Genomic DNA, 12,403 nt, shown 5'->3' on the forward strand with positions numbered 1-12,403 from the left:
TAGGAAACCCTTCACACGCAATTGCCAGCCTGCAGGGCTCGGGTGGATGGACTCGGTGGAGAGGTCGCCTCGCCCCCGCCCCCCCGCCCCGCAGCAGGTGTAAGCGGAGCTCTGGGGACGCTATTGGCCGGGCTGCTGACTGTATGTAAATGAAGGATGGCGGGGCGGCGCGGCATCGCCGGGTGCCGGTGAGCGGCGCTGGGAGCTGTTCATTCACTCAGTGCTAGTTGTGCAAAAAAAAGCGCACAGAGAACTGAGGAGGAGCGCGTCCGTCTGCCTGAGCTCAGTGCACAGCCAGAGTGCACCGAACAGCAGGGATCAGCCAAGCCCTCTCCGACGCAACCAAACACACATTTCCAATACGGGATTATTACTACCATTCAGCAACCTTTACCTCCATTCCGGTTTCTTTCCCTTATTGACACGCTGAGCTTTCCCCCCTCCTCCCCACCTTGTTTTTAGCTAATTTTGTTTTAGGTTTGAGAAAGAAATTGAGTTCCCGCGTCTTTCTCTGTTTATTTTGAGGTGCTTGCGCTGAAAGCATAAATTGCATTGCTTCCCAACACCGCGGAGTGTGTCAAACAGGTAAGAAGATATATATATATATATATATAGGGGGAGGGGAGGGAGTACTAACTACTGAAGGTGAGATGTATTTGTCTGTTCGTGAACTGTTACATGAACGCAGTCTTTTTAAAGTACCCAGGCCTACAGATTTCGAAGAAAGAAGAAATAAAAGCAGCTAATGCTGAAAATACACAGGCGATCAACTGGCATCTGTAAAGAGAAAATACAGGTTTCAGATTGGGTAGTAGTTAAATTGAATAAATGCAGTGTTGTAACTACTGAAAAAAGCTTGCGAGTACTGTACTGTGGAAAGTAACAGCAGTGATGCCGTTGGTATAATTGAAATCTGTTCTTGTCACGTTGTGTAAGACTTATAGACCAATTTAAAAGAGATAAATCTGGGCAATTCGCGCAGCATTAGACTTGGGAAGAATACATTCTGCAGGTGTTGAGAGTTTGCCCGAGGCGGGCTCTTATGTACATTTAGAACCGATTTCAGATCGCGTGTTAATTGCTGTTCGGCGAAGGACAAGAGGATGTAAATTCTGGAAGATAGTTTGAAGCTTTTAATGGGCGCTTTCTCCTTGAATCATTGCAAGGTGCCCCAGAGTCAACAGCTGTCATTGAAACATTTCAGATTCAAGGCAATTCCGATTTTTTTTTTCCCCTCTCTGCTTTGGTTGCGCTCCGTTAAAAAATGGAGAAGTCTTAACTTGCACGGCATTGTAAGCGGTTGCAAATGCAGACAGTTGGCAGTGGGTTGATGCAGGGCAGCGTTTGGCAGCTGTGGGGAGCCTGGCTGTGTTATTGAGCGCTCTGGTGTGGGATGAAGTTCAGCCTAAATTTACATGTGAATCAGTTGAGCTTTTTATCCATTGACCCGATCTATCGAGAGAATATATTAAAAACCGACAAAGTGTCAGACTTTTCAATCTCCTTTGATGAGATTTACCATAACTCCCGCCGGTAATCCCCCTGGCTGTCACTTTACCCCATTTGGAGGTGGTTGCCGGGGGAATGTTCCTATTATTCGATATTTTTGCTTACAAATGAAGTACCTCAGCAATGTAACGCTTCAAAGTCATTTTTTAAAATTGCGATAATTATATAACAATGCGAAAGTTATTTTTTGAAGTAATTCATATGGAATATTAAAAGCTCCATCTCGAGGTTGTGCCAAAGACATGCTATAGTTACATCTACTTTAGTGCTCAGTGCTTAAAGAGTTTTACCTTTGGGGAGGGAATGCTTGCGAATCAAAATCGGTTGTTATGAACAAGGGGTATGCTTCTAACCAATGCGATCCAATCGGAACTTGTGTAAACAGGATTTGTTTTGTTAGCCATAAACCATTAGTGTTTCTGAAACAGTAAACTCCCATATCAGATCATTGACTAGGAATCGCCGATTTTTTTTACAAAAGATATATAAAACTGGAAATACCAACAATGTTCAGAATCACATTTATGTGCAGCGCGCTGTCCCCATGCCAAGTCCGATGTGGTGTGTGTGGGGGGGGGGGGGGAGGGGGAATGTGTGTGAGTGGGGGGGTCTGTGGGGGGAGGGGGGATGTGTGTGAGGGGTGGGTGTGGGGGGAGGGGGATGTGTGTGAGGGGTGGGTGTGGGGGGAGGGGGATGTGTGTGAGGGGTGGGTCTGTGGGGGAGGGGGGATGTGTGTGAGTGGTGGGTCTGTGGGGGAGGGGGGATGTGTGTGAGTGGGGGGGAGGGGGGGTGTGTGAGTGGTGGGTCTGTGGGGGGAGGGGGGATGTGTGTGGGGGGTGGGTGTGGGGGGAGGGGGATGTGTGTGAGGGGTGGGTCTGTGGGGGAGGGGGGATGTGTGTGAGTGGGGGGGAGGGGGGGTGTGTGAGTGGTGGGTCTGTGGGGGGAGGGGGGATGTGTGTGGGGGGTGGGTGTGGGGGGAGGGGGATGTGTGTGAGGGGTGGGTGTGGGGGGAGGGGGATGTGTGTGAGTGGTGGGTCTGTGGGGGGGAGGGGGGATGTGTGTGAGGGGTGGGTGTGGGGGGAGGGGGGATGTGTGTGAGGGGTGGGTGTGGGGGGGAGGGGGGATGTGTGTGAGGGGTGGGTGTGGGGGGAGGGGGATGTGTGTGAGGGGTGGGTGTGGGGGGAGGGGGATGTGTGTGAGGGGTGGGTGTGGGGGGGAGGGGGGATGTGTGTGAGGGGTGGGTGTGGGGGGAGGGGGGATGTGTGTGAGGGGTGGGTGTGGGGGGGAGGGGGGATGTGTGTGAGGGGTGGGTGTGGGGGGAAGGGGGATGTGTGTGAGGGGTGGGTGTGGGGGGAGGGGGATGTGTGTGAGGGGTGGGTGTGTGGGGGGAGGGGGATGTGTGTGAGGGGTGGGTGTGGGGGGAGGGGGATGTGTGTGAGGGGTGGGTCTGTGGGGGGAGGGGGGATGTGTGTGAGGGGTGGGTGTGGGGGGGAGGGGGATGTGTGTGAGGGGTGGGTGTGTGGGGGGAGGGGGATGTGTGTGAGGGGTGGGTGTGGGGGGAGGGGGATGTGTGTGAGGGGTGGGTGTGGGGGGAGGGGGGATGTGTGTGAGGGGTGGGTGTGGGGGGAGGGTGGATGTGTGTGAGGGGTGGGTCTGTGGGGGGAGGGGGGATGTGTGTGAGGGGTGGGTGTGGGGGGGAGGGGGATGTGTGTGAGTGGTGGGTGTGTGGGGAGAGGGGGATGTGTGTGAGTGGTGGGTGTGTGGGGGGAGGGGGGATGTGTGTGAGGGGTGGGTGTGGGGGGAGGGGGGATGTGTGTGAGGGGTGGGTGTGTGGGGGGAGGGGGGATGTGTGTGAGTGGTGGGTCTGTGGGGGGAGGGGGGATGTGTGTGAGGGGTGGGTGTGGGGGGAGGGGGGATCTGTGTGAGGGGTGGGTGTGTGGGGGGAGGGGGGATGTGTGTGAGTGGTGGGTCTGTGGGGGGAGGGGGGATGTGTGTGAGGGGTGGGTGTGGGGGGAGGGGGGATCTGTGTGAGGGGTGGGTGTGGGGGGGAGGGGGATGTGTGTGAGGGGTGGGTGTGTGGGGGGAGGGGGATGTGTGTGAGGGGTGGGTGTGGGGGGAGGGGGGATGTGTGTGAGGGGTGGGTGTGTGGGGGGAGGGGGATGTGTGTGAGGGGTGGGTGTGGGGGGAGGGGGGATGTGTGTGAGGGGTGGGTGTGGGGAGGAGGGGGGATGTGTGTGAGGGGTGGGTGTGGGGGGGAGGGGGGATGTGTGTGAGGGGTGGGTGTGGGGGGAGGGGGGATGTGTGTGAGTGGTGGGTCTGTTGGGTGGGGGGATGTGTGTGAGTGGTGGGTCTGTGGGGGGAGGGGGATGTGTGTGAGTGGTGGGTATGTGGGGGAGGGGGGATGTGTGTGAGTGGTGGGTCTGTGGGGGGAGGGGGATGTGTGTGAGGGGTGGGTGTGGGGGGAGGGGGATGTGTGTGAGTGGTGGGTATGTGGGGGAGGGGGGATGTGTGTGAGTGGTGGGTGTGGGGGGGAGGGGGGATGTGTGTGAGGGGTGGGTGTGGGGGGGGAGGGGGGATGTGTGTGAGGGGTGGGTGTGGGGGGAGGGGGGATGTGTGTGAGGGGTGGGTGTGGGGGGAGGGGGGATGTGTGTGAGTGGTGGGTCTGTGGGGGAGGGGGGATGTGTGTGAGTGGTGGGTCTGTGGGGGGAGGGGGATGTGTGTGAGTGGTGGGTATGTGGGGGAGGGGGGATGTGTGTGAGTGGTGGGTGTGTGGGGGGAGGGGGATGTGTGTGAGTGGTGGGTCTGTGGGGGGAGGGGGATGTGTGTGAGGGGTGGGTGTGTGGGGGAGGGGGATGTGTGTGAGGGGTGGGTGTGGGGGGAGGGGGAATGTGTGTGAGGGGTGGGTCTGTGGGGGGAGGGGGATGTGTGTGAGTGGTGGGTTTGTGGGGGGAGGGGGATGTGTGTGAGTGGTGGGTGTGTGGGGGGAGGGGGAATGTGTGTGAGGGGTGGGTGTGGGGGGGAGGGGGGATGTGTGTGAGGGGTGGGTGTGGGGGGAGGGGGAATGTGTGTGAGTGGTGGGTCTGTGGGGGGAGGGGGGATGTGTGTGAGTGGTGGGTGTGGGGGGGAGGGGGGATGTGTGTGAGGGGTGGGTGTGGGGGGGAGGGGGGATGTGTGTGAGGGGTGGGTGTGGGGGGAGGGGGATGTGTGTGAGTGGTGGGTCTGTGGGGGGAGGGGGATGTGTGTGAGTGATGGGTGTGGGGGGGAGGGGGAATGTGTGTGAGGGGTGGGTGTGGGGGGGAGGGGGGATGTGTGTGAGGGGTGGGTGTGGGGGGGAGGGGGGATGTGTGTGAGGGGTGGGTGTGGGGGGGAGGGGGGATGTGTGTGAGTGGTGGGTGTGGGGGGAGGGGGAATGTGTGTGAGTGGTGGGTCTGTGGGGGGAGGGGGATGTGTGTGAGTGATGGGTGTGGGGGGGAGGGGGAATGTGTGTGAGGGGTGGGTGTGGGGGGGAGGGGGGATGTGTGTGAGGGGTGGGTGTGGGGGGGAGGGGGGATGTGTGTGAGTGGTGGGTGTGGGGGGAGGGGGAATGTGTGTGAGTGGTGGGTCTGTGGGGGAGGGGGGATGTGTGTGAGTGGGGGGAGGGGGGATGTGTGTGGGGGGAGGGTGGGGTGTGTGTGTGTGGGGGGGGAGGGGGGATGTGTGTGAGTGGGGGGGAGGGGGGATGTGTGTGAGTGGGGGGAGGGGGGATGTGTGAGAGTTGGGGGGAGGGGGATGTGTGTGAGTGGGGGGGAGGGGGGATGTGTGTGAGTTGGGGGGGAGGGGGGATGTGTGTGTGGGGGGCAGGGGGGATGTGTGTGTGTGGGGGGAGGGTGGGGTGTGTGTGTGTGGGGGGGGAGGGAGTATGTGTGTGAGTTGGGGGGAGGGTGGGGGGATGTGTGTGAGTTGGGGGGGAGGGGGGATGTGTGTGAGTTGGGGGGGAGGGGGGATGTGTGTGAGTTGGGGGGGAGGGGGGATGTGTGTGAGTTGGGGGGAGGGTGGGGGGATGTGTGTGAGTTGGGGGGGAGGGGGGATGTGTGTGAGTTGGGGGGGAGGGGGGATGTGTGTGAGTTGGGGGGGAGGGGGGATGTGTGTGAGTTGGGGGGAGGGGGGATGTGTGTGAGTTGGGGGGGAGGGGGGATGGTGGTGGTTTTGGAGGATATTACTGGAGGTTATGATTGGGGTGTTTTTCTTTTGATATTGCCGATTACCCATCGATGGTGAAGTTACCCTAATTAGCTTGAAGATTTTCTTGGATTGAAACAGAATTTCAGTCCGCAGTCCCATTAAACGTGATTAATCAGTTATCATGCACAGTTTGAATTGTCTGACGTGTCACAGAATAATATGTTGTTAGTAGCTTCAGACCGTTCAAAGAACTCTGGTGATTTTATATGATTTTATATTGCAACTTAAATAATTTTATATCTCAAGTGTGAATTATGAATTGCCTCGAAAAAATAAACCAAAAATACATTTTTAAAATATGTTATGTGAGAATTTCAGAGGTAGGCGTGGAAACTCAGTTTGGCTTTAATGGCGCGGCCGTAAATTTCCACATTTTTTTACTAATCTGCAATGCCACTTGTTCTATTCAGACCATTTGAAAATGTTAAAACAAATGACAATATTTGACCACCAAAAAGTAAACCGCATCTGTTTTGTCTTTACTTATGAATTAAGAAGTGATTTAAGTAGAAATCTAGTCATATACTTGCAGTATAGTAATCGCACTGGTATAACTAGCTTTTTAAAATGAGCTTTCATGTTTGCTTTTGATTTTATTTTTGCAAAGAACTTAATACAGAGAATAAAAGATGAGTTGGAGTGTATTACATTCCCAGCCACCTATTATTATAATAAAAAGAAAAAAAAATGTAAATGTTAAAAATTGAAGCAAAACAGAAATGTTGGAAATACACAAAAAGGTTCATCAGCATCTTTAAAGAGAAAAATAGGTTAACGTTTAAGGTGTAGATGCTTAGAAGAAAGATATCTACTAATTTGCTTAATATGTTGATCATTCCCATTTGAGTTTGTATTTTGTGTAACCATTCCTATTTCTTGCCACTGACAACTTTATGTCTCCATTATGGTCACTCAGTTTGCCATGTCAATTCAGATTGCATGACAGAAGGAGGGAATTTTACTGAAAAATATGTGTGATCTTCTCATGTGACAGGAAGAGACCATTTTTTTTCTGAAAATGATTACATTGTCTCTTTCAGTAGAGTCACTGTGCTGTATATTGTGTAAATATTGACTGCAGTGAAGGACTGTGGCGATACACTGTTGACCTGAGGGTTTCACAAAGTGATTAACAGTGTTACAATGTCAGAGGCAAAAGGCTGAAGGCATTGATGCACAGTCAAGGTCACTTTTGTAACCCGTGGAGCAATGGCTTACCTTAGAGTGTTCTAATGGTATTTATTTTATTATATTGTTGAATTTAAATTTAAAATTAAAAAAATTAGCAGAGAACAAGGGCCAACAGATACAGAAAATGCGAAGAACGCAGGCTTCTGCAGTAACAATCCATGGGAGGATTATGCTCCAAAATTAAAGTGTTATTATTTGTGATGAATATTCAATAGTGTGCTATGCTGGAAGCTGCCTCCACCATCTCCCCAGAAATACATCAATAGTTAAGCACAGGCTAAAGATTATGTTTTTTCCACACTATTGGGAATAATTTCTGTTATAATGCCTGCTGACATCACTTACTGTATACTATTGCTCAGTAATAATATAAATAAATAGGAAATAGTGACAGCTATCAAACCAGTTGGGATTACCATTTCATAGAATAATGGGTAGCTCAGATGAAATTTAAATAGCATATATTAGAATCAATAACCCAGATCAGAGAGTGTCCCCAAGATAGTACCTAATTGAAAGGATCACATGACACTATAAATGATGAGTGGAAAGTTCAAGTACTTTCTAACAGCCATCTGAGGAGATAAAGCCTGGAAATATTACTTCTTGATATAGGCTATTATTCACAATACACACTGTTTCAGCTTTACGTGGAAAATTCTTCTTTCTGCTCAGTTTTTGTAGCAGCTATTTCACAGTGTATGCCAACTCTCATGTACTTGATGCATGATATTTACCCAAGAGGATTATAGGTTTATCAAGAAGTAATCTGCAACTGATTACCAGGAAATTGTTTGCCAGTAATAAATCAGTGTTTATGTCATCTGTTGCAAAACATTTCTTGTATGGTTTAAAATAAATGTTTTCTCCTGTATTTGTTAAATATAGATTTTTTAAAAATCAGAAATTTCTATCATGAACTAAAGTTGCTGGATGTTTAATGTGTTTTTCAGTGGTACAGATGATACTGTGAAAGCAATGTTTTCAGTTCTACAAATGCAATATAAATAGATCTGTAAATGGACAATGGACTGGTTTGTTAATCTAATTTATCAGTATTTATCAATATAATTTTTCTTCTTAGGCCACTAATCTTCTGTTATGTGATTTATTGTAAAGATGTATATGTTTGAAAGAAGCTTAAAATGCAGACAGATAAGGGCTTGCCTACTGCCCACAGTGCTTAAGGTCAATACATGCTGATTTTAAAGGATAGAAAGGTTAGCTCTAATGGGCTGAGATTCAACAGTTGACATGGTTGTGTGCGTGAAATCTCTCGGGAACTGAGAAACCAGCAGCAACAAGATCAGTTAACAAGACTACTAGAATGGCATTGATGTAAAGTGTATAGTCACATCTGACAGACCTAGACAGACCTATACATTGATAGATACAGGGAATATAGGTTTTGTAATACCTGCAGTGGTACTTTCTTTAAAGCAGGATCATGCTTATTGTAGATGTTGTCTGAATGTTTTGCACTGGCAAAGTATAAGATGCTGAACCGTTTATCTGTGCCATTAAGAAAATCTGTCAATACATTATGCTGGCTTTATGTCATTTGTTTTTGCACAGACTGTGTTTCTAATCTTGTAAACTGAAACCAATGCTGAAATTAGGCTCTTGAAATATTAGTGTATGAATGCTTAATGTGTTCATATGAAATTCTTTGGTTTCTATTTTCACAGAGGCATTAACCCATCTATTTTAAATGGGTTAGTGCTTTTGAGATGTTGAGCTTAAGATACACTGACAATTTCCTCTGTGTGCTCGGTGTAGTGAAATTTTAAACATGTTTACAAAGAACGCACTTATGTTTTTGCTCTACTTAGTGCACAGACAAAATGTTCCCCCATTCCTGATGCAGAGTATTGACAGCTTTACCTTGCTTCTAGCCATGCAATGTCTGAGAGTGTGTAATGTTTACTCCAGGTGTAAAGAATATAAAAATGTTTAATTACTCAATGTTGCCATCTTTCGTGTTTATGAGTACAAATGTTGCTACAAAAATTAAGCAGCAACCCATAAATCTACTTGTTATGGAAAATAATTATTGAAAAAATATAGGCCTGAATTTTCTGCCCATACCATCAGCAGATTTTTCGGTGAATCTGGGATGGGCTGGGCTGGAAAACTGCTCGTGAATGTGTTCCACCTTACTTTGTATTCATCCCATTTCCTTCTCCTGGGGCCTAGCACTGTGTACAATATGCCCACCCATATATGGACAGTTTATTGTAACAAGGTGCAAATTAGGGAAATACACCCACTGACATATTTCCCATGAATTGTGTCTTTAAAATGCTGGGTACAAGGATGTCTGTCATCCCAGGTGTTCAACATTGTAATGGCAGCGGAGGGGGTCAAAGATTTTTGTTTGCTGCTAGGGCCTGTGCAGTTGCGCACAAGGTGATGGATTGCACAGGCTGAAGAGCAGACCCAAAAATTTTAAAACATATTTGGTCCTTTTGCAGGCAACATAGAGGCTGTCTGTACCACTATGCTGTGGCAGGCTTCGAAGGCCTGCCACAATAAAACCCCACCCTAATCTGGAATGACTCCTCAGCAGAGTGCAGGGAGCTCACCTCCAATACTTAAATGACCCTGGGCTTGAAATTCAGCTAGGATCAAGGATGGATCTCTAGACAAAAATCCTGCTCTGCTGGAGATGCACATCAGTGGAACAGCAGGGGAAAATCCAGGAAAATTAATGGTTGTATCAAACAGAGTTTAAATTTATCTTAGATTAACCCAAACTTATTTTTTTATTGCATTTGCTTATTGTTACTCACATATATTTTGTATATTAGTCCCTTCTTTTTTCATTCTTTACTCCTATCCTCTGCTTAAGGTAGTGACTCTTAGGGTGGTTCTATGGACACTAGCTGCCTCTGGTACCTTTCCCTAATGATCATTCTCATTGTGTGATCCCAGATACTGAAAGGCTGTTTGGCTGTTTGACTATGGGAAATGTCACAGCTGAGCTTAATCATTCTCATCTGACGTCCACACATGCACACTTAGATTGAACAGAGATGAGCAGTGGGAACCCTGGCTGATTCATATCCCCATCCTAACTCAGGGGCACTCAGGCCATGTGTAATGCCATTTGCTGTTGCCTTAGTTGAAATCAGCTAACTCAACATGAGCCATGGATTGTAATCTGACTGACTCTTGGCTCACACTATCAGCACACTTACCACAGGTAGAATGTTCCTTTATTTAAGATTTTTTCCCAATGTGTAGTCACTATTATGCCTGTGGCTTTCATTTCAGCCGTAATTCTATGATTTTCTTTTCTTTCTTCCCACTCACACAGGTTTTCTAGTTTCTTTTCATCACTGAAATCAAGTTTTGTCTCTGACTTGCCCACATCTGTTGTTTACTTTTATCTTGTAGGATGTCAAGTGACATAATTGGAATAAATCTGTTTAGTAATGTATTGTGTTCATACTATATATCTGTATAACTTTTATTTTACTAAAATTGTTCCTTATGTTTTGCATTAAAACTGCTGAAAAGCTTATTTCCATTAGCCTCACCGTTATTTTGACAGCAAATTCTGGCCCAGAATTTTTAATGTAAAAAATTAGCTGCTCTGCCATGACATTGCACATGCAGAGTCAAGACCAATGTTAGTCTTCAAGTGAAGTGGAGTTAGAGGGCAGGGGATAATTGGAACAAGGCACACACGTAATTCAGTCCCATTTTTAAAAGCTTACATTATGTCCTTATATTTGTATCTACATTTTAAATTCCTATGTCCCCATTTATAATGGAAACTGCCTATGTAAACATGCTATAAGTGCACCCTCCATCAGCGGTGGCACTGCACTGAAGTGTAACTTTGACAAGGGTACAAGATCAGACACACTGTCAGATTTTCCTTTTCATTAACATCACCCCCATTCTTTCTAACCTATCTCTGCTGTCTTTATTTTTGTGCTTCTCTCTCTGTCTCTCATTTTTTTGTTCTGTATTTCTCTTTATCCTCTTCTGCTTCTCTCCCCTTAACTCTTTGTTCTTCTCTTTCTGTTTTTTTGTGGTGGTGAGTGGTAGGATGTTGTGTGGCAGAGAAAAGAGACATCAACAGCTGCAGGACACTTCCCATACCCTCCCCAATCATTTATGCTTCCCCACTCCCTCACTCCCATTGTGTCCCCTACCCCTTTGCCCTCCTACAATTGCTGGCTGCGCTCAGGGAAACCAACACTACAGAACGTATGCAACAAAAAAAATAAGTTACTTACCTGGATGTAGAGCAGGGAGGAGCAAGAATGCTCCTCCTGACCCCGCATTAAACCCACCTCCAGATCGCTGCTGGTCCCGTCCCCGAGATACCCGATCTCAAGGCTCCCTGGCCTCGACCCCCAATCTCCCTCCTCCTCGGCCATGACCTCCATGCTTCCTGATCTCTCTCACTTCCCGGCCTCCACTTCCAGGCTCCACGACTCCCAATCTCCTTCCCCTTGGCCCTGAGATCCCTGACCTAGTCCCTGATCCTGTGGGCTGCTGCCGGCTGATGCTTCCACCCCCCAGCTACCGATCGCTACCCCCCCTGAGGCCCACGATCCCCCCAAGGCCCGATGCCCCCCCCCCAAGGCCCGTAGTCCCCCCGCTCCCAAGACCCTCAATCCCCTCAAAGATGCACGATCTCCCCCGAGACCCATGACCCCTCTTTCGAGGCCATCACTTACCTGTGGGTTGCTGCCGTGTTAGCAGCGGCCTGAACTTCCATCATTTACTTTCTGAGTCTCCCCCCGCAGTGTTGTTCATATGGAAATGAATGGTGCTGCGAGAGGAAGCTACCACTCGTGTGCAGGGTAAGCAACCCTCGAGGATGTAGGCCAAGGTATTTATCATAGCTCCCCCATTGAAATCAATGCCATTTTCCTGCATTTAAGCCAGTTTTCATGCCATTGTCACTTAGACCTAAAAATAATGGCCTATGTGACCTGGCAGCAGTGTGATAATGACTTTATAATGCAATCACTGAATCATACTTTTACTTTTAAATGACGCTAAAAATAATTTTGAACTGCTAAAGAATTTGTTTCCTTTCAGAGTACCAATGATCTCAGAGCCAAAGATATAGCAAAGAAAGATGTGTCAGCAAAATACTTGAAGCTCAAGCAATGAAATTTTGTTATTCTGGGTAAAAATAAACATCCATAAAACACCAGAGAGTCATTTTCACCAACTGCTGTGCGTTTATCAGCCCTTTTAAAGTTCAAACTAAAACTAGCTTCAGAGAACATCATTTAACGGCTGTTCTGTATAAGCTTGCTTTTTTTTTAAAAACCCAGATTTAAATAGACCTTACTGCACCAATGAAATTTGCAATCACTCAGTGAATATAAAGTCAAATAGATGAAAGGCAGCACTACCAAGGCTCAACATTCCTGCTTTTATATTTTTTTCTATAATTGTAAAAAGTGAAGCAGCTTAATGAAAATTACAATCCAAAGTAGCTTTTAAAAAA

General features: G+C 48.2%; 1 protein-coding gene across 1 annotated transcript in view; it reads left to right on the forward strand.

Moving 5' to 3' along the window:
* The first annotated feature begins 235 nt into the window (after window positions 1–235).
* fstl5 (follistatin-like 5) overlaps window positions 236–12,403 on the forward strand; it is a 724,566-nt gene continuing 712,398 nt past the window's right edge. Inside the window, exon 1 of the mRNA XM_067992568.1 lies at window positions 236–585. The gene's annotated coding sequence lies outside the window, so the exon portion shown is untranslated. The remainder of the gene's footprint in view (window positions 586–12,403) is intronic.

Source organism: Heptranchias perlo, chromosome 1 (genome assembly GCF_035084215.1).
Source record: "Heptranchias perlo isolate sHepPer1 chromosome 1, sHepPer1.hap1, whole genome shotgun sequence".
NCBI classification, from domain to species: Eukaryota; Metazoa; Chordata; class Chondrichthyes; order Hexanchiformes; family Hexanchidae; genus Heptranchias; species Heptranchias perlo.